This window comes from Macaca nemestrina, unplaced genomic scaffold (genome assembly GCF_043159975.1).
Source record: "Macaca nemestrina isolate mMacNem1 unplaced genomic scaffold, mMacNem.hap1 Scaffold_89, whole genome shotgun sequence".
Lineage (NCBI taxonomy): Eukaryota > Metazoa > Chordata > Mammalia > Primates > Cercopithecidae > Macaca > Macaca nemestrina.
Window position 1 is genome coordinate 12,062 of NW_027257880.1, and position 25,004 is coordinate 37,065.

At 48.9% G+C, this 25,004-nt stretch overlaps 1 long non-coding RNA gene across 1 annotated transcript in view; it reads left to right on the forward strand.

Moving 5' to 3' along the window:
- Positions 1-2,686: 2,686 nt before the first annotated feature.
- Positions 2,687-25,004, forward strand: part of LOC139361658 (uncharacterized) — a 38,804-nt gene continuing 16,486 nt past the window's right edge. The window contains exon 1 of the long non-coding RNA XR_011619238.1: positions 2,687-3,254. This is a non-coding gene — a long non-coding RNA (uncharacterized lncRNA). The remainder of the gene's footprint in view (positions 3,255-25,004) is intronic.

Consider the following 25,004-nt stretch of genomic DNA (forward strand, 5'->3'; position numbering starts at 1 on the left):
TCAACTCCAATGACAGCCCTGTCCTCAGCTGGTCACTGTTTATGCTAACAATTATAAACAGCTTGAACTTGCTGTCCTGAGAGGCAACACACCCTCCATTCTCTCTGCAGTGTAGCTGCCTTGGTGGATGGAACATGCCCCTCCTCCCTCCCTCTCCCTATCCCTCCCTCCCCCCTCCTCTCTCCCTCCCTCTCCCCTCCTCTCTCCCTCCTTCCCCTCTCCTTCTTCCTATCTTCTCTCACCTTTCTCCCCCCACCTTCTCTCCTGGACAAGGGGCAGAAGAAAGGAGACCTCCGGAATCTTCTGCTTCATCCAAGCAGCTTGGGGGCAGCATCAACAGCTGCAATTTGGCTGCCCCAGCAGGTGCCTCAGGGCAGCCTTTCTAATGGGAATCCTGGAATCATGTCTTTCCTTAATGTGTCCTAAAGGCTGGAGGACATGAAGTGAAACAATGCTCCATGCTCAGTCCTGTGATTTTGTGTAATTATTGGACTTACTTTGAAATTAAACTAAATGATACCCAAGGTAGAGCATGAAAAAAAAGAAAAAACAGGCTATGGTGTTTGAGAAACAAACAAAACCGTTTGGTTTGTTGGTTTGTTCTTAGACCTTCACAGGCTCCTAGGTCACACGTTTCAGTTTCTTAGCAAGTGGCATTCTCTGCAGAAGCTGTGTCAGTCTCTGTTTGATGATGTCAGCCACAGCAGAAAGAAGCACTCCGTAGGCCCCGTGCTCAGCACCTTGGCGTGAGCTCCTGCCATCTTCTGTTCATGCTCATCACAGCTCTGTGCAGTGGGCATCCTCCTGATCCCTGTGGGAGGATGGAGGATGGAGGCGGAAGGGTGAGTGATGGCAGGATCACATGAGGGGTCTCTCCCGAGGTAGGGAGGGGAACTGGCCCAGGACCTTAGTGCCCATCGCATCCTTCTTCCTCCTCCTCTGCCTCTCTGTGACTGTTTGACTCAGGCTGCAGGGACAGACATGAGTATGTGCAGAGCCTGTGTGCACCCCTGGGAATGTGTGCTCATATTGGCAGGGAGGGATGTGAGTGTGTACAGAGCGTGTGTGCACACCTTGGCGGTGTATGCCGGCGTTGGCAGGGACAGATGTGAGCGCGTATGGAATGTGTGTGCACACCTTGGGGATGTGTGCTGGCATTGGCAGGGACAGATGTGTACAGAGCGTGTGTGCACACCTCGGGGTGTATGCTGTCGTTGGCATGGACAGACGTGAGCGTGTACAGAGCGTGTGTGCACACCTGGGGGTGTGTGCTGGTGTTGATAGGGACAGATGTGTACAGAGCGTGTGTGCACACCTGGGGGTGTGTGCTTATGATGTTTTGTAACCGGCAAATACGTGGCCTGTTGCATCGGGCGGCCCTGCGCCCATGCTGAGCCCGTCAGTGGCCCTCGGGTTGGGGTCTCCATCTGCCCAGACAGCACTCGAGCGGCTTGAGGTTTCAGATTCTTCCTCTACGGATACTTGGGCTTCCTCAGGACCAAACATCAGAACCAGCCAACTGCAAACTACAAGAACGTTCAAATGCATCTTCAGTAGGAAAAACAAAAGCAATTGGAAAAATTTTCCAACGTGACCCCGTGGTTAAGCCGTTAGATACTCCAGCCAACAGATTGAGTCACTTTAAAATTCACACCAATTAAAATGGTTGTGAGAGTTGCAGAGCTTTACCGCTAAACCTTGAAATAATTGAAGCATTCTGCTCCACTTGCTTACAAACTAGAGTTGGGGATACCTTTCAGTCCAAAGTAGCAACCTTCTAAATCCAGCTTAGATGCGAGGCTCCCACTGACACAGGAAGAGACAGTGGCCCTTGATTATTCTCCTGTGTTCAGATACTGTGTCATTTCTTTTTTTTCTTTTTTTTTTTTTTTTGTATCCTGATCATCACTTCTGCTTTTCCAATTCAAACTAAAGGGAGTTTAGTTCTGTTTTGGAGAAGCTGTGGTTAGTAGTTTCTTTTCATGGTTTGCTTAATCTCTTAAGTCTGGTGCTTACATTACCCAAATAGACTTTTCTTTAGTACGACAGTGCCATAACCCAGGGCTTCTCCCTCCATATCTGCTCCCCAGGAGGCTCCCTAGGAATGGGCGCTGGAGATCCAGCCCCCCTCCATGTGCCATTTTGTTTGAGTCCAAGGTAGCTTTGGCTCAGAGAAGAAAAGAGGCCTCCGGGTTAGGTGCCTCTGACTGCTTGCTTGTGAAATGTTTAATGATAAGGCGACTTCCAAACTAATTTACACATTGATAGTTGTAGCTTGAAGTATCACCGCAGTCAGAAGAACAAGAAACACTCCCATAAAGTAGATAAGCAGAAAAAAGCCATAGAAGTTTAATAAAGCGCAAATAAAATGGTGTTGTAAGAATGTCCAGTGGGAAATGCTCTCAGTCCAGCCAGATCCAGCTGTGGCGTCAGTCCAGCTGTGGCGTCCTCCTGTAAAAACATTCAGCCACGTGTGGCTCTGATCGCAATCACTACTCTGAATTGTGATCCAGAATGTTGTTGGGGGCCGATGCCGGGACTGTTCCAGCAGTTGAGTCTGATTGGGCGTCACGGTGGTGATGTGCTTAGCGCGGCCAGCTGGGCTGAGTGGTGGCCACCCGTGCACTCGCCACGTGCAGCCGTTATTCTGGTGATGGGATTGCATGCGCCCCGGCTTGTCCACCTGGGCAATTAAAGTACTGGGAACCCAACCGCGGGCGGGTGCCTCCCGACATGGGAGCTGTCTTTTTTATCCAGGGCCCTGTGGCGCTGCAGACCCCTGCCGCCAGTCTGAGCTCACAAGGAGGTACCGGAGGGCTCTGCTGGGGCATGGAGGTCCCTGAGCAGGTGGTCACTTATTGCTTGTGGAGTGGTCCATGGCCTGTGAGTTTATTCTCGGGGTTTGTGTGGGCAAGGTTAACCAGTTCACAGCTGGGCACTTACCCCTTACACAGGTGACACTAGTTAAAGTGGAATCTATATTAGCTCACACGGGAGTGTGTGAGGAGCTGGGAGGGTGGGGAGGCTTGGCCCTAGCACTAGATCCCGGTCTCCTGACGTTTCTGCGTCTTCCAGTTGAGGGGCCGTCAGAGCCGCTGTGGGTCCTGAAGACAGTGGGTGCCATATGGACCAGGGGATGCAGAAGCCTCTAGAGGCTGCGGGAGGCAAGGAGACGGTCGCTTCCCCAGAGCCAGCCCTGCCGCCACTTCGACGTTAGATGGTGGGACCTGTTTTGGACTCCAGCTTCCAGAAATGTGAGAAAATAAGTCAGTGTTTAGGGCACTAAATTTGGGGTGATTTAGTGGAGAAATAGAAAACTAGCCCACAAAGGTGCACGCATTGAAATGTGCTCTGTCCAGGTGTTCACAGTGGTGTGAGGGGGATGGCATCGGGGTTCTGGGAACTGTGCAGTTTTACTGAAGGAAGGGGGCTCGCCACGCCTTTCCTCATATAACTGAAGGTATGTATGCCTGCCACACTGCCCAGGAGACAGGGACTAGAATTCTGACTTTATTTCTTATGGGAACCAAGCCACAGTCAGAACACGGTGAGGGCCGAGACGAGCTTCCTACAGCCTGAACTGGGAAGAGGAATCGCAAGTAGTTTGTGTTTTTCTACACAGACCTGTCCTTTTCAGGTTTTGTTAAGTTTTGGAAAAAGGGAGAAGCCAGGCACACCTCGGCGAGGGACAGTGTTTCTGGAGGTGGTGCGGATTCAGCCTGAACGTGGCCGTGTGGTTGGGAGGCTCAGAAACTGCCCTCCAAGGGCACTCATCTATTCCTTATTGCAGTAATACCTTGTTTACAGAACTCCACAGAAATTACAGTGCGGGAGGCTTCTGGTCTGGATGGGTTTGGACCGAGGTCACGGGGTGTTGTCCCAAGTGCTAATCCTGATCTGGCAGAGGCTCTGTTCCCAAACAATTATTCCACAGTTTCAGAGCCTATATCTGAGTGATAGTCTTTTAACTTTGTTGCATAAAAGGAAACAAAGTATGTCTTGAGGGTCCAAAAATCCATGTGGTAATCATGGCTGTAAACTCATACCTGGGGCTTTGGGATGGAGTGAAAACCACCGTCACCTGGCGTGGACGCTGCGTGGTATTTTTAGCGTAGCGGCCTGCTCGTGCCTTGAACTCTATCTGCAGTGTGAGCAACAGCTGTGCATTTGAGAAATGTGGACAGGTCAGCTTGCTCCTCCAGGGGCCTGCAGGCATCCGGGTGAGGGGCCTGGGATGAGGCCACATCAGTGGGAAGGAGCTTGGTTGTGTCAGCAGATATGTCTGCCTCTACAGGCCCGCAAGCCAGCCAGAACCCAGTTTTCCTTTGGTCATCTAATGCCAGAAAAAACCTGTTTCTTAGAGATTCTCATAATTTATATTAATGAACCATTTCACCATACATAAAATGTTATAAATGCATGAGGCTTTACAACTTGGCAGATGTGTAACTCACATGTCGTTGTATCAAACTGTTGAAGATATTTGTTTCACTTGAAGGTTTTTAACATTTTATGTGCAAAGCAAATGCCAGTAGCATTTTGCAGGAGTATTTTGGAATTTTAAACACAGTGGGATAGTGCTGGGTCTCTGGGATACTGGTGAGGTGGACGTGACCTCAAGCTCTTGTAGCTTGCAAGCAGGATTGCTAAATTGTCACAACTGCAGTGCTGGAAAGTCAAAGTGGATTTCTGTAAATGAGGTATTAGTGCAATAAGGAACAGGTGAGTGCCCGTGGAGGGCGGTTTCTGAGCCTCCCAGACACCCCAGGAGGAAGCGGGGGACGGGGGCAGTTACCCACCAGAACCTGGACGGTGAAGCTGGGTTTGCTGGTGGCCCTGCTTGGCAGGTCATTACGTGCAATAAGAAACAGGTGAGTGCCCTTGAGAGCGGTTTCTCGGCCCCCTTCAGAACCGCAAGTGGAAGACGCTCCAAGGTGGGGAGTGGGGGTTCGGTTAATCCACAGGAGCCTGGATGGTGGAGCTGGGTTTGCTGGTGGTCCTGCGTGGCAGGTCATTACATGCAATAAGGAACAGGTGACTGCCCTTGAGGGCGGTTTCTCGGCCTGCTTCGGAACTGCAAGTGGAAGACGCCCCAAAGTGAGGGGGGGCTGGTGGTCGGTTATCCAGTGGGGCCGGATTTGCTGGTGGCCGCTGCGTGGCAGGTCACTGCGTGGAGCGATGGGAGGGGAGTGGAGTGGGAATAGAGGATGCACCCTCCACAGCTACTGCTGGGAGTTGGCTCTGGTAGCAGAAGGGGCATAGATAGAGGGATTCCCATCAGGGGCAACACGACTGGGGTCCCACGTGTGGTGGATGCCGAGGTGTGGCTATATGTAATCTCAGTCTGCACAGCCGTCCTGGTGAGTGGGTTCAGTTACCTTCCCATCTCACATTTGAGAAATCTCGGGGGCTCACATCACAGCTAGGCGGGTTGGAACTAATGTCTCGGGCAGGACGTTGGCCCCAGAGCCCAGATCTTACCCGCCCCCGCTCTTTTCAGTCCACCAAGCTTGTAGAGAGGGTTGTGTGGTGGTGGGTGGCGGCTGAGAAACCAACACAGTAGAAGGCGGGGAGGAACTAAACCAGGCAGGAGACACAGGCAGTGCTTGGGAGGTCTGCACGGGGTGTGGGTGTGGGAGACATCTCTGGGCCAGTGAACCTCGTTGTGTGCTCCTGGCTTGCCCAACCTTGGCCCTCAGCCACATGCTGCGTGCTTTAGGTGAAATCTCAGTCGCTCGTGTGGTGCGGGCATCTTTTCTCCCTGGCTTTGCCTCTCTTTAAATCACGGAGTCTCAGTGGGGATGGCGGGGCGGATGGTGGTCCATGGAATTTGCCCTCCACCTCCCCATCCTTGTCCTGTCCTGTCTGGCCTGTTACCTGAATCTGTGTCTCTTCAGAGCCTGCAAATGAGTGGAGGCCACGACAGCCTCTCGCTGGCCGACCTCTCAAACTTTTATTCATCAGAATAGTGTTAAATGCCGATTCCTAGGCACCCCCATTGGACTCTACGCCTGCCTAGCATGGGTACTTTGGGGGAAGGTACAGAGGATTGCTGGGCTGTTCCAGGGGGGAATTTGCATTGTTGAATGTCTATTGTGTTCCTTCCAGCACTCTACTTTCCACGCACACGTGGCATTAAACCTGGAAGACCTCTGGGTGCTGTGCTGGTGAGGAAGCCCCGGCTGGACGAGGGGCTGCTGGGGCTCGGACTTGATTCCTGGGCTGGGGGCTGCGGGCTTATTCTCTTCAGTGGGTCTGCTGATGGGATGCCCTGAGAAGTCCTGCTGTGCACTCAGGGGAAGGTGCAGAGACAGGCTCAGAAAAGACAGACCATGGATTTAAAAATTCCTACTGGAAAATCTTTTATGAGCAAAGTAATTTGCATCTAACTGAAGACAATCATTGCTTGAATAATTGGTTTGTTTACAAAGTTGGTCCTATGAACAGATTAAAGTTTTCATTCATGCCTTATCTATAATGTGAATAGGAGCTATTACCGCAACTTAAATTAGCTTTAAATTTCGTATCAGATTGCAGTCCAGATTACAAACGGCTGCTTGATAATCTAATTGATAAAACGGAGGAATTTAGTGCTTGGAACCCAGAGTGAAGGAAACAGAATTGCTTTGGTTTCTCAAAAGGGTGTTGACTGAGTGGTGACCTGGGGTGAAGAGAAGTGGCTAGAGTCATTACACTCGAGGAGATGATCTGCCCCCGCCTTTCTCAGCTGTCTTCTGGACAAAACAAAGGGTGATAAATGGAAAAAATTCAGCACTGAGTTCGTCTATGCCCTGAGCTTCTCATACAGTCATTAATGGGCTGTATCTGTGAAGCCTCCATACAGGCACAAAGGAATTAGGCTAGAGTAAGGCGGCCGGCGACCTCTGGCGTCTGGACCGCGTGTCACTTCCTAAAGCCCTTTTGGGTGAAATGACAGTGGCAATGTCGTTGTTCGGAGGAGTGTAATCTCACGTATGAGATGCAGATTTTAAATGATGCAGATTTTAAACACCAAAGTCAGGAAGCTTGGTGGGAGTGGCTGTCTTCCAAGTGGTTTTCTGTGCTGCCATGGATGAGGCGTGGATGTGTCATCTGTTGGTGAGATCCACTGGTGAAGGGGCTAAGCAAACCATGGAGGTCGGGGGGGTGAAGCTGCATCTCTTCTGGCATCCCAAGTAAATACCTGGGATCCCATCTCCAGCCTTTCAAAGGACACAGACGAATATAAAATGCAGATGGGAGAGTTCATAATTTGGGCATCTCTGTTCTTTTGAAATCAAAGTGCAAAGAAAAAGTTTTGCCTTGAGGTCTTAACCCATACTTGTTTTTCTCCTGAGGTTTTAAGATTTTCTTAACTGCTTTTCTCTCCCCCAATCCTTGAGGAAGTTCTATCTTCATATCTCCTTAAAAGGTATGGTTAAAAGATATGGTTAAATTCAACACTGAAATATAAAAACATGCTTTCATATTTTTCTTGAAACTGATGTATCTGACATTGGTGAAGAACTAACTGGGAGTATTGGTTTATTTTTATTTTTTTGAGACAGTCTTGCTGCGTTGCCCAGGCTGGAATGCAGTGGCACGATCTTGGCTCACTGCAGCCTCACCTCTTGGTTCACGCCATTCTCCTGCCTCAGCCTCCTGAGTAGCTGGGATTATAAGTGCCTGCCACCATGGCTGGTTCATTTTTGTATTAGTAGAGACGGGGTTTCAACATGTTGGCCAGGCTGGTCTTGAACTCCTGACCTCAGGTGATTCGCTCACCTTGGCCTCCCAAAGTGCTGGGATTACAGGCAAGAGCCACCACACTCGGCCTGGGATATTCTTGATTATAATTGTAACATATCCCTTTAATAAAAACAAAACAGAACAACAACAACAACAAAACAGCTGTCTGAAAAGTCTCGAAATTAAAGAGCTCAATTGGACAGGGATTTGGACACCAGTTGAATGGCCCAGCACACCATAGTTACATGGGCCACTCGGCCTGTTAGGTCCTTAGGGTATTTGAAGTCATATGGATATTTGCATTTCTGCCTCTGGATATTGTGTTAGTATTCGGCTAGTGTTTGAGGGCCAGGCTCAGATCCGGGAAAACAAGAGCCCCTGCCCTCACGGCACTTCTCTTCCATGTGTGTGTGTGTCAGGAAAATAGAAAGCATAAGATTTTTTTTCAATGAGCTGGGAAGATGGAAAAACAAGCTTAAGATGTTTACTTGTTCAGAAGAAGGGAAGTGCAAGGAACACTCAGCTTTGTTGCTGCTGAAGGAGGCCCCTGGGGGAGGCTGTTTCAGAGGTTGGGTTTCTCTGAGAAAGGTGGTAAGAGGCAAATAGGATGCCCCATCTGGTTTGCCAGAGATGGGGAAAGTTAGTATCCCCAAAACAGCTTCAGCATTCTGGCAAAGCTTTGGAAAACCAGCTACGGTGTAGGACCTTGTTGGCCGCTGGGTAGAAGGAAAACATTGCTGGTCCTGAGGGCTGTACTGTTGTTCCACTGCTATAAAGAACTATCTGAGGCTGGGTAATAAGGAAAAAAATGTTTAATCGGCATACAGTTCTGTGGGTTGTACAGGCTTCTACATCTGGGGAAACTTACAATCAGAGTGGAAGGTGAAGGGGAGGCCGGCATGTCTTCACATGGCTGGAAGGGGAGAGAGAGTGAAGGGGAAGGTGCCATGCACCTCCAAACAACCAGATCTCAGGAGAACGATCATGAGGACAGCACTTGGGGGATTATGCTAAACCATTAGAAACCACCCCCATGAGTCAATCACCTCCCACCAGGGCTCACCTCCAACATAGGGTTAGAGTTCAGCATGAGATTTGGGTGGGGACACACAGCCACACCATGTCAGGCTTCCCATTCTTCTCCTGCACGTGCTTCGCAAATGGTTCTGTCATTGGTTTTTGTTTCTGTTGATACATAATATACGTACATATTTTCAGAGTGCATGTGATACCTTGATTCACCCCTATATTGATGAAATCTGTGTACTTGGGATGTCTTTCACTTTAAATAGTTTCTTTTCCTTGTGCTGGTTATGTTAAGTTATTCTCTCCTAGCTGTTTTGAAATACACAGTAGATGACCCACTGCCATCCCCCTGCTGATTTATCAATAGTAGGTCTCGTGTTCCCATTAGGCTGTGTGTTTGTGCACATTACCAGCCTCTGCCCATCCTACTTATGAGTGGGCTCTGCTGGGCCCTGTTGACCACCTACTTTTGGCCTCCATGAGATCTGCTCTCAGCTCCTGCTTATGAGTGAGAACATGCGCCGTTTCCTTGCTTGACTCGTTTGCTTAACGTAATGTCCTCCAACTCCATCCATGCTGCCGCGGATGACAGGGCTCTCCGCTGTGTGGTGGAGTATTGCTCCTGTGTGTGTTCGGGCCACGTTCCCTTCATCCCCTGTTGACGGGCACTCAGGTGATTCCAGACCTTGGCTACTGTGGATGGAAGCTGAGAGCAGTCACTGGCTTTATACTCGGGGGACGTGAGCCACTTTGATGTTCTCAAGCAGCCTATCCCCAAAGCCCTCCGTAGAATGCCGCATTCGTTTGTACTCATGGCTTCTTCCACTAGGATGAACAGCTGGGAAGGGGCTTTGAGTGAATGCTTGGGTTTCTGTCTTTAATTGGTACCCAGCTACACTGGCCAAGTAGAGGTCCCAGTGACCCTGGACACTACCTCACATAAGGTCCAAAGATGCAGTTAGGTTCTTTTTTTAACGCGCGGTGGCTCACGCCTGTAATCCCAGCACTTTGGGAGGCCGAGGCGGGCGGATCACAAGGTCAGGAGATCGAGACCACGGTGAAACCCTGTCTCTACTAAAAATACAAAAAATTAGCCGGGCGCGGTTGTGGGCGCCTGTAGTCCCAGCTACTCGGGAGGCTGAGGCAGGAGAATGGCGTGAACCCGGGAGGCGGAGCTTGCAGTGAGCCGAGATCGCTCCACTGCACTCCAGCCTGAGCTGGGCGACAGAGCGAGACTCCGTCTCAAAAAAAAAAAAAAAAATGCTTTTGACCTGGGTAAGCTATGGCATTATCAGTTAGAGTTTTTCATATTGGAAAGGTGTATATTTTATTTTCTAAGAAGGAAAGAAATCCTGTTAAATACTCTAACCACAGATTAAATCATGTCAAGGAAAGAGGTACTATTTTGGGGGAAAATGACCCCTTCATGTCAAAGATCAAGGAGATGACTTACATTGTTTAATTGAGTTAATTATGAAATCTTAAGTGGTTTTAAGAAGATGAGCTGTGGATCCTACAAGACATGAGACTGATACTGATTTAATGTTAGTCAGCCCTGACAGAATGTGGCTAATATTTAAAGCTTGCTCCAGTATTGCTTGATAGATTGTAAGTTAATGTAAAGATCTGTTTGACGCTTTTCTTTTACAAAATATTATTGAGAAAAAGTTTGACAGCCAAGGAACGGCCTTCAACCAATTTCTTCCTAATTTCTATCACCAGAAAATTTTGTCCTGTTAATTCCAGAATTTACTTTTGGAAAGTTCCCGTAAGGAGAGCAGAGGTATTGGTGGTTGAATGGTGACTTGAATTTAGGTGAAGATCGTTAAATATTTCATAGTCATGTTTGTCTTGGTGGTTTTAGCAATTTTATATTAAACTTAGAACTGTGAGTCAAACCAAATCTGTTCTTTTGCTTTTGTGATACTCCTTTGTATGACTATACTGGTAAAGAATGATAAAATGTGTATTGGGTATTTTTTCTGTGTAGATATTAGGATTTTTAGGGGAACAAATTAATCATTCTTCTAATATACACTGTGCTGTGTGTTGGGTCCTTTGTATATTAGTTGAATCACTCTAATGAGGACCACTTGAAAGTCTGTTTCTATACCAGATCTTTTATATGTTGACTTGTGTTATGCAAAATCCTTCATCCTCTAAGAAGACTAAGCAATGGGTTGGAGGAGAGATTTAATCACCCATTAGGTCTATTCCGAATGCCCAGAATTGAATGCAAGTACTAATTATGTTTTTGAAGTGGTGTGTGTGTGTATGGGTGTGTGTGGTGGACTCCTTTTTAGGTCATGGGAGGGAGGTAAAGCGAAGATGAGATTTGCTGATGAACATTTGTGCATATGCTAGTGGAGAAGTCATATGACTTGACTGCACCTGCGTACTCTGATTTTGGTTTCGTTAGTGTCCGTAGCCACAAGCCTCAACTGCCTCTGGGACCCACCCTGAGGGGCTGTGGTGAGGGTTATTACAGAGTCGTGCGTCTTAGTGAAGGGCACAAACGGCCTTGTGGGCCTACTTTGGCTTTGTTTGAACGTCTAGATTGTTAAACTAAGTTTAACATTTTGAGGATTATAAATTGTGATTCTTGTCTAAGAAGAGGTTTCTGTTGTCTCTGAAGACAGGAGCCCCAATACAGAGGGTCCCTGGCTCCCAATTGTTACATATCTGATTTTTTTTTTCAACCTTGTGATGGTGTGAACTAGTCACACTCAGTGCATTGTTTGGCCCAAGATGGGCTGCCTCTGGATGAACCCGTTGTAAGTTGAAACTATGATGTCAAATGCACTTTCTATTTAGGATATTTTCAGCTTACGCTGGGTTTATTGGAACAGTTTCATCCCATGGTAAGTCAGGGAGCATATGTGCTCATAAAAGTGGAGACGATCTCATAGATACCGTGAGATATAATGTCTCTGATGTTATAGAGATACGATGAAAACAATCAAGTGGGACTTGGAAGCCTTGGAGGGACTCACATGGGCGGCTCCTGGAATGCAATCTTGAGCGCCACTGGCTTCTGGATGTGACATCTGTACCTTCTGCTTAGCCCAGTGTGTTATCGGCTGCTCTCGAGGGCAGAGAGGTCCAGCGTTCCTGTGTTTAGGTATTTGAGCTGCCTTAAGAGGCTAGGTCAATTCTCACTGGTGTCTTCAGGGCTTTAGGCCTTCTGAACAAGCAGGAGGAAGCACGACTTTGTAGAGCTTTGGAAATCTCAACGGACTTCAGGGCCATCCCCTTTGGCAGGAGAGAGCCCCACTGGAGGCGAGGAGGGTGCCGTGCGGGCCTCTGCTGGGCCCAGGCATGTACGGACGTTGTGAGGGCCACAGGACACAGATCGGTCTTGGTTCACAACTGGTGTCGATGGCCACGCAGCATTTCTGCCAGGTACATGAGTGCGGGGACTTGGGTTTTGGGGTGTGCGTCCTGGTTGCCTAGTTGCTTGGAAGACCCCCATTCAGACCCCAGCCTGAGTCACCGTGACAGGCCTCCTGCTTCACACGCCACACGGAAGCCGTGACGTCGGTCACTGACGTCCACCGGGTGTCAGATGTGCGTGTGTATCTTCCTTGGTCTCGGGATGTGTCTTGTTTTGAGGTTATAGTAAACGTTCTTTACAAGGGGTTTTGGATTTTTTATGTTGTTTGCAAGGAGGCAGCAGGGAGTGCTTGAGCAATGAGATCCCCTTTCCAACCAATACAATTTCAGATCCCAGCAGGTAATTAAGGCAGCGGAGCTGTGGGATCACCTTTCCAACCAATGAGAATTCAGATCCCAGGAGGTAATGACGGCAGCGGGGCGGGTGGCAGAACCCTGAACTGTGGCTGTTTCTGGTGTCTTGCCCCGCGGACAGAGCGTGCTGGGGCCTCCGTGGTCCTCTGTGGGGTGAGTGGAGCGCATGAGCTGGGTGCTGCTGGGCCCTGGCTGGCTCCCCAGCCCGGGGTTTATGCAGGACTCGTTAGACAACTTGGAACCCAGAAAGCAGCACGAGGAGAACGGGATTGTGCCTTTCTGGATCCTTGGTGCTTCCCAGTCTCAGACACTGAGTAGGCTCTGAGGGGTCTCGCCGGGAAGACTTGCACAGTCGGCCCCCAGGATGGAGTGGGGCTGCAGCGGGTCTTGCAGGAGCTGGAAGTGGGGGTGAGTGTCTCGCAAGCGGGACCTTTCAAGTGGGCCCAGCAGGATGCATCTGTGGAAATGGTGCCACCTAACGCAGGGCTGCGGCCAGCAGGACCTGAAAGGCTACAGCGGGCTGTGTTTCTGCTCTCTCTCTCGAGTCTCTGCACGGTTTTCCTTGGTTTTTGTCTGTTTGGAGGACGCTTCCCCCTTTCTTGCGCTTACCTAGCCTTCTGAGCTGCCTTGTTGAGTATGACAAAGCCCTGAGAAGGCATTTTTATCGCATAATTGTGTTATCCTGGTGGCTGGATAAATGACCTGCAAATGTGGGTGACTCAGTAGCTCTGAGGGTGTTCAATATCCAAGACAGAGGTGGGAAGGAAATGTTCAGGCAGGCATCAGAGGATCTGTTCTCTGCTTTACACTGGGGCCCTGGTTTGCTGACAGTCTTCACACTCGATCCAAAATGGGGGATAATGAAGTCTCACAGATTCGGCTTCAGCTGAGAGCTGCCTCCAGCACAGTCTTGTGTGAGTAACAGTTTATAGGTTTGGTGCAAAGGGCGGGCGTCAGTCAGTTGATCTTATTTGTGGTGGTGCTTATGGTGGGTTTTCCTTAAGGAATGTAGACTTTATTAGCTTTGGCAAGGGAATCCTGAGTGATAAATTGGAAGAATGTCTCAGGAAATTCTGGAACCTGCAGTGAATCTGGAATCTGTATGAAATTGAGATTTGGATTCTCACGATTTCCTAATGCTACCCCGAAACCCAGTAGTTGAGACAGTCGTAGAGCTTCAGTCGTGCTGCCCCGGTTCCCCATTTTAAAAGGGACACGTTGCTTTCCTCTAGAATGTTCTGAGCTCTGAGTGCTGCCGGCGGAGTGACCAGCTCTCTGCATCAGAGGGGAAGCCAGGGCTGCGTTCACGGCGTCGCGGCAGCCGGGAGCTGACCCTGGACCTCAGGCACGTGTGATGCTGACCATTTTCTGTAAACTCCAAGGGTGTAGTGGTCTCCTTGGCCCTTTACAGTCTTCTGAAGCTTTTGATGTGTCTGCACTTTGTAGATTTTTCAGAAGTAGACAGCCTTTTCCCACACCCTTGGGCTGAGTTTCGTCAGAGGCTGGTGTGTGGGAAGCACCACACCCACATTCTGACAGGGAAGACTCTGGTGCCCAACTGAGGTCAGAGTGGAAATTTGTTCTTCCTTCCCTCCAGTCTGGTCCAACTGCTCCCTGCTTGGCCAGAAGAAAATCATGCTTATTCAAGTCGTAGGCAAACCCCCGAAGTCAAACATTTGTCTTTTTTCTTTAATATGCCCATTTAGTTTATATGGAATGATAGCTAGAGAAATGCCTTTTAGGGGAAAATTAATTTCCTTAATTACAGAGAACTTTTTGGATAAAAATCAGGAGGCTATTTTGTAATAAGATCTAGTTAAATACTACAGTGGAAAGCTCCTTATATTTGACCTTACACTTGGGCCCTGTGTGCGTGTCCGCATGCTCGTGCTCATGACGCCAGGCGCAGATGTGAACTACAGGCACAGTACATACTTTCTGGTTGCTTTTTTGAACGTCTCATTGCTTGACCTCTCCGACTCAAATGTTGAGTTATGTTGATTCTGTTCAGAATGTTTATCCCTCCGTCTAGGGTCCAGTCGTCTTTGAGGGAGGAACCGTCTTCCTCATCTCTGTCTCCTACAGTATTGTATATTTAATAGTCAAATATTTATAGGTTACATGGGTGACTGATCTGTTCATTAGGAGGAAAACAATGCCAATTTTCACATCATTATAATGGACTTGTTAAATGATTGTTAGTATAATGAAGTTTCCATGGCAAAAGAGGCTTTGCAGATGTGAGTGTAACGGACAGTGAGATGGCGGAGGACCCTGGGTTGTCCAGGCGGGTCCAGTGTCTTCACATGTGCCTTTTGAGAAGGCAGTACGAGGGTCTGCCTCAGAGGAGGAGACCTGAGGACGAGATAGAGGCCAGAGGGCTGTGGGGGTGAGGGCAAGTGTGGGGCAAGGGCAGGGTCCGGAGGGGTGCAGGGCTGAGGCCGGGGCAGTGGTAGGAGGGGTGTGGGGCTGTGAGCCAAGCTGCATGGTGGCCTCTATGAATTGGGAGACTCCAGGCAGGAATACAAGCTACTGAGCCCTTGACTTCAGCCCTGGGACTCCTGACTCCCAGGGCTGAGAGGAGGTTTGCATTTGTGGTAATTTGTTGCAGCAGCAATAGGAAGCTAATGCATTGTATCTGTTCTTCACCTCCAAACCTTTGAAAAGTAACCCTGTTGTATTGGCCTTTTGTGTGCCCTAAATTCTAATGAGATGGTTTGTAGGAAATAATGGACACAAACGATGGCAGAACAAAAAGTTGGACAGAAGCAGTGTCTTCTGTGGTTCTGTAGTTTGGGTCTGGGAAGTTAGATTTCGGTCAGAGTGTGTGGTCTTGTTCAGCGTATACCTGGAGTACTTGTTCAGAGCTCCTGGGGGAGTGGTCTTTAACACTGTTAGGATTAAAACTCCAAGCACATCAGGGCCAGAGTTCCTGAGTCAGTGTTAGGCGACCTTTGAATAAGAGTTGGCATGTAGAGTCTGCCCACTTTACTAGTATGAAGAAGCAAAATCTTTTTTTTTTTTTTATTTTTTGAGATGGAGTCTCGTTCTATCACCCAGACTGGAGTACAGTGGCGAGGCCTCGGCTCACTGCAACCTCCGCCGCCTGTGCTCAAGTGAGTCTCCTTCTTCAGCCTCCAAATTGCATGATTTATTTTCCTGTTTTATATACTTAGTATGTGAAAACTCTGCAAACTTTATTAATACAAATGACATGCCAGAACTTAGGAGAATCTGGTATTTTCCCATGCAAATTAGTAGTGATGTGGAATTCCTGGGCTGATTTGGTTTTATAAGACATGGGGCAGATTCTTTGCCTTATTTCTGTGGAACTAACAATTGTTAATCACCCAGCACTCTTACCTCCCCCAACAGCTCAGGTGAGGGGGGTGTTACCCCCACTGTCGTGATGAGAGGCAGGAGACTGAGGCTTAGATGAGCAGGTGACACATTACTGTCCAGCCCCACCCACCCTGTAGTTTCCTGCCATGGCTCAGCTGTCTTCCTGCAAGAAAGGACAGACACCCTGGTGCTGGGTAGAATTCCTTGTGAACCCCTTTCCATCCTCCAGGGAGTTCTTGCTTTACAGTGGTGGCTCATGGGGAGTCCTCTGGCCCACTGAGAAAGTGACTCATGTTGTGACATTACTGTCTCTGTCCGGCTGCTGTCGATTGGGTGATTTGTAAAGAGACATTTATTGCTCACAGCTCTGGAAGCTGGAAAGTCCAAGGTCAAGGCAGTCCAAGGTCAAGGCACCTGCACATCTGGTGCCCCAGGGCCTGTGGCTCACAGACGGCAGCATCTCGCCGGGTCTTGCGTGGCAGCGGTCATCTCGTCAGAACTCACGTGGTGGAGGAGCAGGAGGGCTCCTCCAGGCCTCCCAAGAAGGACACCAACCCTAGTCCTGAGAGCAGGACCTCCCAAAGGCCCCACCTCTTAATGTATCCCTTCGGAGATGGTTTCAGCATGAGGTTTTGGGGACATTCAGGCCAGAGCCATTGCTCTGCTGTGGTGTTAGGGCTGCATGGCATCATTACTGCAGCAGAGCCACAGCTTCTTATCTGCATTTGCTGCAGGAGAAGGACGCAGGTGCCTGTGCAAGTTGGGGTTCGGTGCAAGAAGTGGAGACCCTCTGGGAATCTTAGCAGGAGGAACTTAAGGACTTTGAGAACTGACACCTTAGGACTGTAGTTTTCTTCAGACTGTAAAAACCTTGGTGTGTGATAATACTGAACATTGCCTGAGCCCTGTGATCCTTCAAAACAGTGATGGTTAAGACATTCCCCTTCCCCACAACTGCGCCCCCACTTTTACTTCAAGAAGCCCGTTCCCATGTGGCTTAGGCTGACTGGTGGGATGACCATTTACCGAGGACAAGACCAGGTACAGGCCTTCAAACCCCCCTTCTCTGCCTTATAAGTGATTAGCTAAACTGCCTGTTCCCACTGATCAATCACTTCCCACCTTGAAATGGTTCTTCGTGGTGCATTTGCGCCTAGGGGGATGGACTTGTCTTTGACTGTCGCCTTCCACAGAGGACAGTTAGGGTGGGCAGGAAAGAATTCTCTGCTACAGGTCTGCATTCCTGGCTGTTTCCAGAAGTGGGAATTCTGGTGCCCTGGAGTGTGGGAATGGATTTCTAGTGTCCCAGCTTCAGGTGGAGTTGAAATTGAGTGAGGCAACCCACCACACCCATCTGGAGCCAGGGACTAGAGCCATTTTTAAAGTGGCAGTTTCTCCATAAGATTACCCAAAAAATGCGCTCAGCACGTTTCTTTCTTTCTCATATGCATTTGGCCATCTAAAATGGGAATGGTGGTTTTTGGAAGCATGGATGTAGTTTTAAATTTTGAGTATTGTAAACCTTAATGTAGCTTCTTAAAATGTTTGCCTGATTATCTGGAGATTTACTAAACCTTTGGAGTGGTAATAATGAGTTGATCTATATGACTTTGCTTTCTATGATGCAATGAAAGTACTCTAATTAAAACCTCTGCAGTTGGGTCAGCACGCGATTGGCCAAAACAAATTTTGCTTTTTGGGTTTCTTTAACCAAACAAGGGAGTAGAGTGTAGGCTGAAGTGGCAAATTCATTTCAGAGCACGCCAGAGCCCTCGTGACACCACAGAGCCACACCTAGGAAGATGTGGTTTCTGTAACAAGCTTTGGAAAACCAAAGTTCAACTTAATTATCCAACTTTGTTACAGAAAAAGCTTAGACCAGATGGCCAAAGACCTGATTGTTTCATGGTTGAGACATGGTTATAAAATTGCCCTTACTTGGTGCCAATCAGTGTTGGTCCACAGTGATACTCCTCCAACCTCACTGAATAGTTTGGAGACTGATATGAGACTGTGAAAATCTCCTTAAGGTGAAAAGGTCTCTGGAGCACCTGGGAATATCTGCACACCCGTGGCCATTCCCCTATAAGATGGAAAGGACGGCTGGGTCACGCGGGAGCATCCGCACACCAGTGGCCGTCCTCTTTAAGACGGAAAGGGCTGCTGGGGTGCCCCGCAATGTCTGCACACCCGCGGCCATTGTGGCTGTCCCCCTTTCTGCTCAGTCACCTCTGTGTTCCCGCATTCAGGCTTTGGGACACTCATGAACAGCTCGTACCCTGGGCTGGTGAGGAAAGAGTGGGAGGTTGTTCTGAGGCTCTGTCACTGTCTGCCCTGTCATGAGCTGGGCAAGGCAGTGGCAGTGACCCTGGAGGAGTCTGGTCAGTGAGGGCTCCGGCAGGAAGTGCTGAGGCTTGAGGTGGCTCTGCCAGTCGTCACCAAATGTCTTCCCTCTTATTTCCATGATTCCTTCTAGTTCTGCACCTTGCACTGCAGAGTCTCTGTGTGTCTATAAATACACATAAGTTACGATACAGGTGTCTCTTTCCCCTCTTTCAGGGGCTGGGCCCAGGGAGTGAAGTGCAAGACTCCCTTACTGCTGGATGCCCACCAGCACGAGGCACTGCCTGCCCTGCTGACGAATGCCTACAGCGAGTCCTGGAAGCCTCCTTCTGAGCACCTGGCCTGTTGACGGTGTATACGGGAGACAACGGAGCTCCCCTTGCCCCACCCTGAGCAGAGACTGGGGAGGCGGGGGCAGCACTGCCCCCATGGTGCATCCTTGGTGCATGGAGGAAAGTCTGTTTAGCCGGGCGAGGTGGCGGGCGCCTGTAGTCCCAGCTACTCGGGAGGCTGAGGCAGGAGAATGGCGTAAGCCCGGGAGGCGGAGCTTGCAGTGAGCTGAGATCCGGCCACTGCACTCCAGCCTGGGCGACAGAGTGAGACTCTGTCTCAAGAAAAAAAAAGAAAAAAAAAACACAGCCCATCCTCTCAAAAGCAGGGTGACAACCACATTTACTTCTGGAATCTTAAGAAAGGGCCTGTCTCTTTGAGAGAAGAATGTGGCATGAATGTGTGTACCTCCTTTGTTTTTTTTGAGACAGTTTCCCTCTGTCACCCAGGCTGTGGAGTGCGGTGGTGCAATCTCAGCTCACTGCAAGCTCTGCCTCCTGGGTTCATGCAATTCTCCAGCCTCAGCCTCCCAAGTAGCTGGGACTACAGGCACCCGCCACCACGCCTGGCTAATTGTTTGTATTTTTAGTAGAGACGGGGTTTCACCGTGTTAGCCAGGATGGTCTCGGTTTCCTGATCTCTTGATCTGTCCACTTCGGCCTCCCAAAGTGCTGGGATCATAGGTGTGAGCCACCGCGCTGGGCCGTATGTGTGTACCTCTTTACAAGTCTTGCCCGATCTTTGCATTGAAAAATTATTGAAAACCTTAAGGATGTAACTGACAAGAACTTTATAGATTTCTCCAAGTAAAAATTTGGAAAAGTGAAGTGAACCCATAATTTGTTTTATTTCTGAGTCCCACACTTGGATTTTTAAATGTGGGCAAAACATCTGTATGTTCTTCAGCCTGATTTCCGTGGAATCGTGAATGAAACGTACTGAAGTTGCCGTGCGGATTTTGTTATGTGGCGGTAACAAGTGGGGCTGGTCATTAAACAACTGGAGGGATCCCTATCCTTTCTGTGCTCTTGTTGGACACTAGGCACGTGCTTGGGTGTTTTCTGTGTGTGTGGACAAGATGAGGACAGAATTTCCAGATTCACACGGTGGTATCTTCTCCCTTTTCTGTTAAAACATGTCTTCTGCTGCTTCTACATAGACCAAGTGTTTCTTTCTCTTGCCTGTCTACAGAAACGCTGTTTAACAAAAACTGCATTGTAAGCATGTGAAGCTGAATTCCACATGAAAAAGCAGATAGAGATGACTGAGTATACTGTTTTGTGGAAGGAAGGTTTAAAATGATTTTTAGCTTTTTCCCTGAAATAGGGAATACTTTTAACTTTTTCCCTGAGATAGGGAATAATGAAATGGGAAAATAATTAAATTTTCCCATATAATTGTTAGATTATATTTAATTATTAGATTATTCATGTATTGCAAGGGAAAAAGGAACTAGATCACCCCATGTACCCAAATGAAAATTTAAAGGGTATGGGCGAGTTCATTTGAACTCCTTTAATTTGTTTTTGTTTGTTTGTTTTTGACAGTCTCACTCTGTTTCTCAGGCTGGGTGCAGTAGTACAATGACAGCTCTCTGCAACCCCAACCTTCTAGGCTCAAGTGATTCTCCTGCCTCAGCCTCCCCAACTGCTGGGATTTACAGGCGTTAACCACCACACACAGCTTATCACCTCTTGGAGACTAGCTATGAGTTTGGGCATTCACTGAACTATATTTTGGTTAATTCTCAAAGTTTGTCACTGTTTATCTTTAATTTGCTAAAAATCTACATATATTGTAAAATGAGTTACATTTCCTTAGCATTCACGGATTCCCTGTTAGTGGGGCAGAGACGCAGAAGGGCAGAAGGCATTCGGACATCATCAGGTTTGCAGTTGAGTGCTTTCCCCGAACACACTGGAGCTCTGGGCTCTGTGGCCCCACGGGGGTCCTCTGTCCACTGAGGGGGCCAGGTTACCTGAGAGGTCCCTCCAGCCTCTGCAATTTTGCCCTTTTCAGGTTAACATCTCATCGTTGTCCTGGACAGCACTGTCTTTCGTTCACTGACCCATGAGTGAACAGCTGGTCAGTGGCCAGTGCTGCTTCCTTCAGCTGGGAGGTGGTGATGTGATAACACTTCCGTGGAAATTGGTTCTTGGTGTATTAAGGGTTCAGTTGTATGTTTATTTTTAATCTGCACCTCTGAATTGGTCTTTTGATTGCAAAGAGATTGCTTACTGGATTTGTTTCTGAATATTTGGTGGATAACAGGAGAACCTTGCTTATCTGTGTGTTCATTTAATGTGTTTTTGCCAGGCATTTATATGGGTGTGTTAGCCCTTAGCCCACTTTCTGTGTGTGGTGGAGTCATTGAAATCATTTATGTGAAGTCTCTCTTCTATCAAGGCTAGAGGACGTGGGGTGGTGTCTCCCTAAACTAGAGGGAAATGGCATTGTTCTGCCCTCCTCCCTGGGAACGCTGGTGTTTCCAGGTCTCTGAACTTGGCTCCCACACTGGGAGAGTGGCTGTGGCTTCTGGAGCCCATTTTGGGCGGGACTGACTCTTTCATTTGCTTTATTCCCCACCGTCTTTGCTGCTTTGTGACGCAGGGATGAGGGAGTTGGGCCCGGGGGCCTTGCCTGTGCCTGAAGGGCCCGATGCAGAAAACTCCTGGTGGGAAGGATGTTCCTTGAGGGCAGCTTTTGGAGTCTCTTCCTACTTTTAACTAAGAAGCAGCTATTCACATGGTTCTATTCTGCTGGTGTGTTTCAAAATAATTGGTGTAGAGTTGCGAAGATGTCCGAGACACCCATGATCCACTCCGGGCCAGTGCCGGGCATTGTGCTCAGATGCCTTCAGACCACATTCACATGCCAAAGATTCTTGCTTGGTTATTCTCAAACTTAAGAGAATCTAAAACGCGAGCCACGGTATGGATTTTCTCTTGAGCCCCCATGACTTTGCCTTGTAGTTTGGGCATGAATGACTTCATCAAGGGGAAAGAATTTGAGGAAGGAGCCTCTGAGGCTAGGAGGGGGTGGGAAGGGGTGGGGGGAAGAGGAGGGAAAAGGAGCTGTAGAGGGAGGAACCAGGCTGGGGCTGGGGCGTCTCCCCATGATGCTCCCCCACCCCTGGCGCGAGGCCCCAGGGACTGACTGATTTTCCCACAAGAAATGTGTATAATTGCGTGTCTGTTTTGTGGGCTGGCCATTTGGATTGAGGGAATGTCTGTGTTGTGATTCCTTATTGATTCGAAGGTTGGAAAGGTTTGTGCTCAATACAGGGGTCTCTTGGTGCTATGGGAAATGTGATCGAAGCTGCCTTCTGGGTGGGGAGAGCCCTCGAGGCCATCAGTGGTGGCCGGTGTCGGCCTTCGCTTCCCTGGGTGAGCTGCCCTCAGGGTGGGAAGGGAGGCCCTCGGTGGTGGCCGCTGTTGGCCTTCGCCTCCCTGGGTGAGGGCTGCTCCATCCCCGGCTCTCCGACTCCTTGCCTGGCACCTTCCTCGTTGGGGGCCGTGATCCATCAACTTTGTCCACGCGTGTCCTGCAGACTAGTGCTGACTGCAGGTTGAGGAGTGGTCAGAGGAGGCCAGAGGAGGCCCTCGTGATGCAAAGCTAAACGTTTAATGATGGCGCTGCTGAGTGCATGAGCCACGTCAGCCCAAGAGTCTGAGTAAGAGGAAACCGCGGGGTGGAGGGAAGACTGGACAGATGGGTGCTTTCCTCGGCCCCTGGGAGCACGGCCATGTCCACGCTCAGACCTCCTGGTTTCTCCCATATTTCCATAAATAGCAAGGGAAGGATATGGGGCACCCAGGGACCTCAGGGGTATAAGCTGTGTCCTCGCGTGGCCCCAGCTGTGGCCAGTGACGTTATTCTCTTTAACCTCAGGCTTATTTTCTATAAAAACACAAAGGGACAGAAGTAGTTCAAGGGCCTGTAAAGACTTACGTAATTGTTAATAGGCCTACTTTTATGCTTTCTTATGTATTAAGAGCAAATCATGAAACAAACTCATTTCTGTTTGAAGAAATCTTTACTGCTCTCATTTTTGTGGCAAGCAGCATTGATTCTTTGCTTAGTGAGCGTTAGTGCCCTCCTGCCCAGTGCTGCTGCCTGGCGTGTCCTCGCACACACCTCTGTCCATTGGTCTCCGTTCACCTTTCCGCCTAGAATTGTAGGAGGGGCGCTGGGATCTTAGGGCTAGAAAGAAACCCTGAAGACCACTTTTAGGGGCGACTTTTAGTCAGGGCTTCCAGAGAGACAGCCAGCCAGGTGTGCGTGTGTCTCCAGGGCGAGGCCTGCTGCAGGGGCTACAGAGTCCAAGAAGCCCCAGGACCCACAGCCTGCAAGCTATAGTCCTGAGACGGTGTGGCTTGAAGACTTGAGAAGCGGAGGTTGCAGATCCGACCAGGGTCTGAGGAGCTGAGACCCAGGAGCACGGGCTGCAGAAGACAGATGTCACTGGCCCATCAGCCAGACAGGTGGAGTGAACCCAGTTTTCCCCGCCTTGCTGTTTTACTCGGGCCCTGGGGGGATAGGGTGGTGCCCCCCACACCGGCGAGGATGGGTCTCCACTCAGTCCAGAGACAAACATGCATCTCACACAGAAATAATGCAGAACCAGCCATCTGGGCACCCCGGGCATGCTCAGGTTGATGCACAAAACCAATGCCGCGCGTGGCCCTGACATCTGCGTGTTCGCATCACTCCACACACATTGCTCAGTCATCGCCTTGGTGAGTTTGTAAGCTCGTTGTGTGGTTCTGGGGCTCTTTGTCCCTGGTGATGACAGGCTCCCCACTGTCCCAGCTCAGGTATGGAAGGTGATGGCACCAGCGGCTCCTTGTTTCTCAGACACCTGAGTGGGTGCTCTGTGCAGCCAGTTCAACCTGCAGCAGCATCTGTTTCCTATGCCGATTCCATTCGGAGTATGTGCCTCCCTTCTGTTGAGGGTGCAGCCTTCTTTCAGGGAAGAACTGTGTCCTGTTCGCCTATATCGCCTGTGGTGTATCTCATGGCTGAATAAGTAGCTATAGGATACCTTGGTGGCTGAATGATAGGTTCATTGGAAGGAAAACTTTATATTTTTTTTTCTTTTTGGGATGGAGTTTCACACTCAACGCCCAGGCTGACGTGCAATGGCACGATCTTGGCTCATTGCAAACTCTCCCTCCCGGGTTCAAGTGATTCTCCTCCCTCAGCCTCCCAAGTAACTGGGGCTACAGGCTTCCGCCACCATGCCTGGCTAATTTTCGTATTTTCGTTAGAGAAGGGGTTTCACCATGTTGGCCAGGCTGGTCTTAAACTCTTGACCTCAGGTGATGCGCCCACCTCGGCCACCCAAAGTGCTGGGATTACGGCCATGAGCCCCTGCACCCAGGAACTTAATACCGTTTTTTTTTTTCCTTTAAATCGTAATGGGCTTGTTAAATGCTTACGTTTTTTTTTTTTTTAAATTTATTATTATTATACTTTAAGTTCTAAGGTACATGTGCATAACGTGCAGGTTTGTTACATATGTATACTTGTGCCTTGTTGGTGTGCTGCACCCATCAACTCGTCAGCACCCATCAACTCGTCATTTACATCAGGTATAACTCCCAATGCAATCCCTCCCCCCTCCCCCCTCCCCATGATAGGCCCCGGTGTGTGATGTTCCCCTTCCCGAGTCCAAGTGATCTCATTGTTCAGTTCCCACCTATGAGTGAGAACATGCGGTGTTTGGTTTTCTCTTCTTGTGATAGTTTGCTAAGAAGGATGGTTTCCAGCTGCATCCATGTCCCTACAAAGGACACAAACTCATCCTTTTTGATGGCTGCATAGTATTCCATGGTGCATATGTGCCACATTTTCTTAATCCAGTCTGTCACTGATGGACATTTGGGTTGATTCCAAGTCTTTGCTATTGTGAATAGTGCCGCAATAAACATACGTGTGCATGTGTCTTTATAGCTGCATAATTTATAATCCTTTGGGTATATACCCAGTAATGGGATGGCTGGGTCATATGGTACATCTAGTTCTAGATCCTTGAGGAATCGCCATACTGTTTTCCATAATGGTTGAACTGGTTTACAATCCCACCAACAGTATAAAAGTGTTCCTATTTCTCCACATCCTCTCCAGCACCTGTTGTTTCCTGACTTTTTAATGATCGCCATTCTAACTGGTGTGAGATGGTATCTCATTGTGGTTTTGATTTGCATTTCTCTGATGGCCAGTGATGATGAGCATTTTTTCATGTGTCTGTTGGCTGTATGAATGTCTTCTTTTGAGAAATGTCTGTTCATATCCTTTGCCCACTTTTTGATGGGGTTGTTTGTTTTTTTCTTGTAAATTTGTTTGAGTTCTTTGTAGGTTCTGGATATTAGCCCTTTGTCAGATGAGTAGATTGCAAAAATTTTCTCCCATTCTGTAGGTTGCCTGTTCACTCTGATGGTAGTTTCTTTTGCTGTGCAGAAGCTCTTTAGTTTAATGAGATCCCA